Here is a 7,203-nt window from a genome sequence, read left to right as displayed (position 1 = left end):
TTCGAAGTGAGAGAAATCGGCCTGTAGTTATTGGGGAGTGACTTATCTCCCCCTTTGAAAATTGGAACAACATGAGCTACCTTCAGAGAAGAGGGGAACTTGCCCTGGTCCAAGATGCAACGCATCAAGTACGAGAAAACAGGAGCAAGAACCTGTGAGCATCTCATCAGAAACTGAGATGTCACTCCATCAGGGCCAGGGGAGCTCGAGAGTCTCAAGTCCTTGATGGCCTCTAAAGCATCCTGATCTGTGACTGCAAGATCATTTATACGCTCAACTTGACAAGGCTTGCCGATCTCAGCAAACTCATCAAAAGTGCACTTTTCCAGACCCTAACAGAGTAGTTTTGAAGGCGTCCACACAAGTGTTTCACATTGTTTCAAGTGCAACTTGTTCTATGATCTGATACTCATAATCACTTGAACGCCATACCTCGAGATTGGTCTTTTTCTCGTAGAGGCAGCTTTTGGATCAGGAGAGCAAAAATGTCCAGGCTTTGCAAAACTAACCGATTCAAGTCCTGCATTGGAAGACATATCTCAATGGTTTGCTCCCCAATAATGAAAATCTTTGTGCTCTCGAGTTATGTGTTGTGGTGCACACGGTGGGCTTGTGTATGAAATTTGCCGCCATTTTGATGTAAAGTCGTCAAAAGCCTAGTGTTTTGAAGCAATTGTTGAAATTTGCCACGCAGGCACAGGTTGCCACCCACATTTAGTGCTATGATAGGAAAAATGAAATTCTTTTGTGCTCGTTAACAACCCAAGTCTGATGTAGGACCCATTTGCGTGTAACAATTACCATACAAAGGCATAAAGGTGTCCTAGAATCCCATTCAGCGTAAAAGATAAAAATAATTTTGTCAGACCCATTTCGTTGAAAACCAGCCCGCATAGCTCAGGGGCAGAGCACTAGTCTCGTTAACTAGGGGCCGTGAGTTCGATTCTCACTGTGGGCAGTTGCTTTGCTTGTGGGCACCAAGACGGACACGCGCCAAGGGGGAAAAGTGCAGTGGCATCAAATCTGGTCAAGCTTCCCCCCATGACCACAAACCATTTGGTTTATGGGGGAACCTAAGGATCACAAAACTACTTTGAAGAAACCAGTTTTAACAACATCTCTTTTACATTCTTTGTCCCTTCATCAGGTCCCTGAACCAAATATCAGAACGATGAAGAAAGAAACATAATTTTAAATGATTATGTAAACCTTTGCATTTGGAAATAGGTCTGTACAGCTCAGGGGCAGAGCACTAGTCTTGTAATCTAGGGGTCGTGAGTTTGATTCTCACTGTGGGCTGCACTTTTGTTAGTACAGGATGGTTTAAAGACGTGGTTTAATGCTAGTCAACTTCTGGAAACATGAATTTACAATGGAAGAGTCAGTTTTGCAGGCCTAGCCCTCTTTGATTTGATTTGATTTGGAATGAAAGCACTCTTTGAGCACAAAATCATACGCGATTTTGAAAGCAAAGTCATTATTCCTCAAGCTCCAACTATGAGGAGTTCTGCGTTCAATCTGTGTCCTGCTGTCCAACATCTTTGTGGGACTCAGATGCTCCATTCGATCTGGTGAGGACCTATCCCCCTGTAATTTCACTCCCTTTGGCCTTCCGCAGGGGGATCCACTATCGCCAATTCTTTTTAATCTTTATGTGTCCAACCTGCCCAAAGCTCTTGCAAACCAAGGCCCCTACATCAACCGTTTTCCAGTTCAATATCTATAATATGCAGACGACCTGGTTCTCTTGGCTCATTCAGTCATGGATGCAAAATGCCATCAATGCACTCCATGGTTATTGCCAAGAGAACGGCCTCCAAGTCAAGAACATCAAGACGAAGGCCATGGGTTCCCATAAAGGTCTTCTGCCTCCCACCTACTTCCACATCAATAATAGTCCGATTGAAATCGCCAATAGTTTTAACTATGTCTGTTTCACCTTCTCCACCCAACTCTCATTCACCAATTACCTCATATCCACAATAACTAAGACCAGGGCCAGGATTGGATACATATGCAATAGACTTCCCATGAAGAATCTTCCCCTCCCAATAGTTCTTCAACTCTTCCGGATTTACGTCACCCCAATTTTTCTCTACGGCCTACACCTTTGGCTTCCCAACGCCGCTCAATCCGCCCTCAAATCCGCCGATGCCACCTACACCAAATTCCTCAAGCAAAACCTCTGCGTGCCCAAATATGCCAACAATGCATGGGCACATTTTCTATGTGAAACTGAGCCCCTCACCATCAGGTTGCCAAGGTTAGTGCCCAACAGTGTTGGGAACCTGACCTTTCCGGAGGTGATGTCTGGACACAAGTTGTGTCCAGGTCCTCTTTCATCTCACTTACGGAGACTTGGTTGCGGGATGAGGTTCTTGACAAAGAACTATCCATAAAAGGCTTTACCCTTATTCGTTGCGACAGGAAAAACCCTCAAAATCCTATTTTCCCTCATGTTGGCGTGTGCCTGTACATGTGCGGGTGACTGTGTTACCATATCCACCAAAATGTCAAATGGAGAAGTAAAAGTACTCATAGTACATGCATTAACTTTGGCTTTAACATTAGTCGCGGTTTATGGGCCACCCTCAAGCTCCAAAGATTCATTCCAAAATGGGTTTTTATTCATTGAAAACAAATTGCCAAAATGTATATGATCCCGTCACCTGATAATGGGGGAGTTTAATTTCCCTCCAACTGTCCTAGTATGGCAAGCTAGCCCCTTGGGCCACATTCCTCTGCCCAAGACCTCTTCAAAATCATTCCAACTCTTAGATGACTTCATATACGAGGGAAAACTCTCCCAACATGTTGGTATAGCCACGCGAGCAGAGAATATAGCTGGATTCTTCGTTGATCAGCTTACCCCTCTCGTCTCACCATTGAGACGACTACCACAGTGGTTCAAAAGCCTTTTTGAATTCCAACAGAAATATCCAAGCAAATCTTGTTAATTAATAGCCATATGCGCGACAAATTTGAGCCAGACTTCAATAAATCAATCACGTCAAAATAACTTCTTATGGTTTTTGTAAGGAAGAAGACTGTTGAGATGGATATGCGCATTTCTCTCAATACCTGATAAGCTTTTTTGACCACCGTGGTGAGACGGGTGAGACGAGACGAGAGGAGACGACCGTGTCCAAGAATCCAGCTTATATTACATCTGATTTTTGCCAACGACCCCGACATTATAGCACAAATTCAAGTAACGCAAAGTCATCTCTCAGACCATAACATTCTTGAAATATGTACCACCGTAAACAATGGAAAAAGTCTTGCAAGGACCAAACCAGCTAAGACAGGGTTGGCTAAGTTCCGTTTCGAGGAGGATCATTGTCCTCGGGTCATTGCCATTTTAAATAGCATGGACGTTGTTTCCCAAATGGAACGCGAATCATGTCTTGACGACGCCGTACAATTGCTGTACAGCACATGGGATGAAGTGTGTACCAGGCAAATAAAGATTCGTCGAATCAAATCCCTAAAGACCGAAAGTGGTTGTCTAAAAGAAAGAGGGATTTTGTGCAAAAACGTAACAGCTTACCCATGCAATCGTTTAAATTCGAGTGCGTCGACCAAAATCAGGACAATTAATTTATTATTGAATTTTCAATTCAAAATCAACGGCTATGGAAGGAGAACAAAATTGTACGAGAGATTAGGCATAATTCAAAAGCTTTGTACTCGTAAGCAAACTCTAAAAGAAAGTCGAAACCTCCTATTGGACCATTTCGAGTGAATGACAAAGAGGTTACACGCCCAGATGAACTAGCAAACTTACTGGGCGAACAATTTGCATCAGTTTTTTCGTCCCCATCCAGTTGTACTATATGGAATATGACTCTCAATCACTAGCTGATATGATAGTTGACGTACACGATGTTGCCAAAGCAATCAAGTCGCTCAAATCAAGTAGCTCCCAGGCCCTAATGGCGTGACGGTCATGTTCCTAAAACGTACTTCAAATGCAGTGACTCCACTCCTGCTTTAAGTAATGAACCGATCATTAGCAGAAGGAAAGATTCCCATTCAATTTAAACACGCTCACGTTGCCCCAATCTATAAAGGAGGAGGCAGAAGTCAGCTGGCAAATTACAGACCGATCTCATTTTTTTTTTTGGTTTGGTTTTTCACGGGCTTTTCTAACCGCTACAGGGAATATAATCCCCAGTACTATTAAAATGAAAGGTTATAATTCGTCTATTTATTACCTTTCAATTTTATATGATATTTGGTCTACCAACGAATTGAGTTGGCAGACCGAGCTAGTCCTTGAATGAAGGTTGATCTGGTATGCTATCTAAAAAATTGTCCAAGTCTGACTTGAAAGATGCTACCGATCAACAAGGCCTACGTATTCCTTACGAATATCAGAGGGAAGCAAATTAAACAATGAAGGAGCCCGAGAAAAAGAGATGTGGACTTCATTGTTCGAACTAGCCTGGATTCTCGAAGGCTTGAAGTGCTCTCAAAACGCACATTAAGCCTCTACGGTCACTAGAGTTGACCCTAAACCCTGGGTTGGGACAAAGCTCATGGATACTTTTGAAGACGTACAGTATCAGATACCTTTCGTACCTTCTCTGAACACTGTACAGTCCGAACTTTTTAGCCTCTCCAATACCAGAGCTCTCTCATATCTTCAATGTTCCTAGTGAAACATCTCTGGACCTGCTCGAACTTTTGCAACCTGCTGAACTCATTGGAGTCCAAATGGAGAAGCATATTCAAGATGTGGCTGGACAATCGGCTTGCACAGAGTAGCATCGCGATACTATCCCTGACTTAAACGTGCGATATATCCAATCACACATTTGAAAAGCCTTACCAACTTCAACTGGATATGCTCATCGAACTTCCATTATTTTGAGGACTACACCTAGATCTTCCATAGATGAGACCTGCTCATAATCTTTACCTCCATTATCTACGAGTGGAGTATTAAAGGAGTTGACCCAAATGTCATTGAGCGGAATTTCATCCGTTCAGGGCCATATTTACTCTCAGTTACCAAGAGTAGATTCGATCTAAGTCCTTTTCAAGGCTACTGGAATCTTGGCCATTCCTACCAGAAACTAACTTTGTATCGTCAGCATAAGAAGAGAGACTGGCAGTAATACTAAGCTTTTGAACGGGCAACGAATATTATAAACAGAGGGCCCTAAGATCGAACCCTGGGGAACACCTGACTTGACATCATGTATGTCACTAAGGGATCCTCAACCTTAACCAATTGCTTCCTTCCAGATATGAAACTTTTTAACCAATTGAGAACCTTGCCTTGATCCCAATCTCATGAGCCTGTTATACATAAAGCTATGATCTACCTTGTCGAAGGCCTTGGCAAAGTCGAGATAAACTACATCAACTGATTCATGGCTCTCCAGTCCCTCAATAACTTGCTCTAATGCTCAAGCAGTTGGGTAAGCGTGCTAAATAGTGTGACTCGGAACACATGATGATGAATGAATGAAGTAGTAGTGGAGGAAGCTAAATGGGTTAAGGAAGGGGTGGTGGGATTAGGCTAGGTATAGTAGAGGTCAGCTCTAAAACTACGAAACTGAGCTATCCTTTCTCTCGGCTTTCTTTGCGTCCCTCTCTACATGGACGGAGGTACACCGTACATTAAAGCACGTCTTTAGTCTCATGGACTGACGGCACATGTACGGGTGAAAAAAAGGCCGAACTTGAGAAGTTTTTGACACCATTTAGGGTGCTCAAACTGACAGCCTTTTCCTTCTTCAGACAAGGCTGCTTTCGATATACAGGACAACTATTTTCTCTACAATTGTCTTTTCCTGCGCTTTTCAAGAGGAAATACTACTTCAATCTCTACGTTGGTCAAATTAGTCAACTTCTGGTGAGCCTGTTCTTTAAGCAGCACCCTTGTTTCATTGACCAGAGCAACTAAAGCCTCTATAATAAACGGCTTATTGACTATGGAAGGAGTCTTCCCGCTAAGAACCAGTCCAAACATTGTCTAGCCTCTTGCTGACTTTTCCTAAAAATAGCTTCCATCATGAATGCAGCGGAAATATCTTTGAGCAACAAAATCAAGAGACCAAGAAAAAGAAAAGAACTAAAAAAGCTGTGCAATCTTGTCCTGAGATACAGGACAACAGAGCAAAAATGGAATGAAATACTTCACATCAAACTAACATACAAAATCAAGATGAGATAGTAAACAAGAAGCAAGTGACAGAGAAAAGCAAGGAATCTAGAACATATGTAACTAGACATCAACAAAAAAACACAGAAATAAACTCAACTAACTGGTCGAACACCAAAATAAAATCAAATTTTAAGGTTAGAGAGCCTAGTCAAAGATTTGATAGCTATAGTCCATCAAAGGGCTATCTGCCCATAAAAGAGCTTATTTGAATGTGCATTGTCTTATTTCCAAAAAAGACAGCACAAAGATCAAGGTTCTTGAGGAACTAGCTTTTGATAGGCAGGTCTCGTTCATTTCCATGACAGAAACTGGCTTCGACCAGGGGTCTTAGATGAAGAGGTAGCAATGGTTGGTTTCAATTTAGTTTGATGTGATAGAGTACGCCCTGACAATCCCATTTTTCCGCATGGGGGCGTATGTCTATATGTTAGAAATGACCTGCACACTAGTCATGTAAAAATGTCGAATGGAGAAGTAGAGAGTCTTAGTTTGTCACCTCCAAGGTCTTGATCTGTCCATTGTAACAATATACAGTATAGGCCCCCTCTTGTTCAGTAAGCTCGTCTGTCAGCTCTCAAATTCATAGGAAATGAGTTGGACCAGTCAGTTTGCTCAAAGGTTTTCTTTAGGGGACTTCAATTTTCCGGCTGCGTTGTAGTGGAGCTAGTCCAGATGGGTATATTCCCATTTCGAAATCGACGTCTCAGTCGTTCGAAAACGGAGGAATTCGCGATCTCGCGCAATCTCTCTCAGCATTGTTGTGTAGCCACCAGAGCGAATAGCGTTCTTGACTGTTTTTTTCAAGACCCTGATTTGATCCAGTATGTCCAAGTGACACTAGTAATCTGTCAGATCATCATGTTCTGGAGATAGGGTCGACCATTACTCAAAAGCCGGGTGCTCGGAGTAAGACAGCAGGTTATTGAGGGACTGGAGAGCCATGAATCAGTCGATGTAGTTTATCTCGACTTTGCCAAGGCCTTTGACAAGGTAGATCATGGCCTTTTGGTTAACAGGCTCCATGA

General features: G+C 42.7%; 1 non-coding gene across 1 annotated transcript; it reads left to right on the top strand.

The window, feature by feature from the left end:
- Window positions 1-886: 886 nt before the first annotated feature.
- On the top strand, window positions 887-958 carry Trnat-cgu (transfer RNA threonine (anticodon CGU)). Its single transcript has one exon. It is a non-coding gene; the product is annotated as a tRNA-Thr (tRNA).
- Window positions 959-7,203: the final 6,245 nt, after the last annotated feature.

The sequence above is a fragment of the Tigriopus californicus genome, chromosome 2, assembly GCF_007210705.1.
Source record: "Tigriopus californicus strain San Diego chromosome 2, Tcal_SD_v2.1, whole genome shotgun sequence".
NCBI classification, from domain to species: Eukaryota; Metazoa; Arthropoda; class Copepoda; order Harpacticoida; family Harpacticidae; genus Tigriopus; species Tigriopus californicus.
Note: the sequence above shows the minus strand (reverse complement) of the source record. Positions and strands in the feature narration are given on the sequence as shown.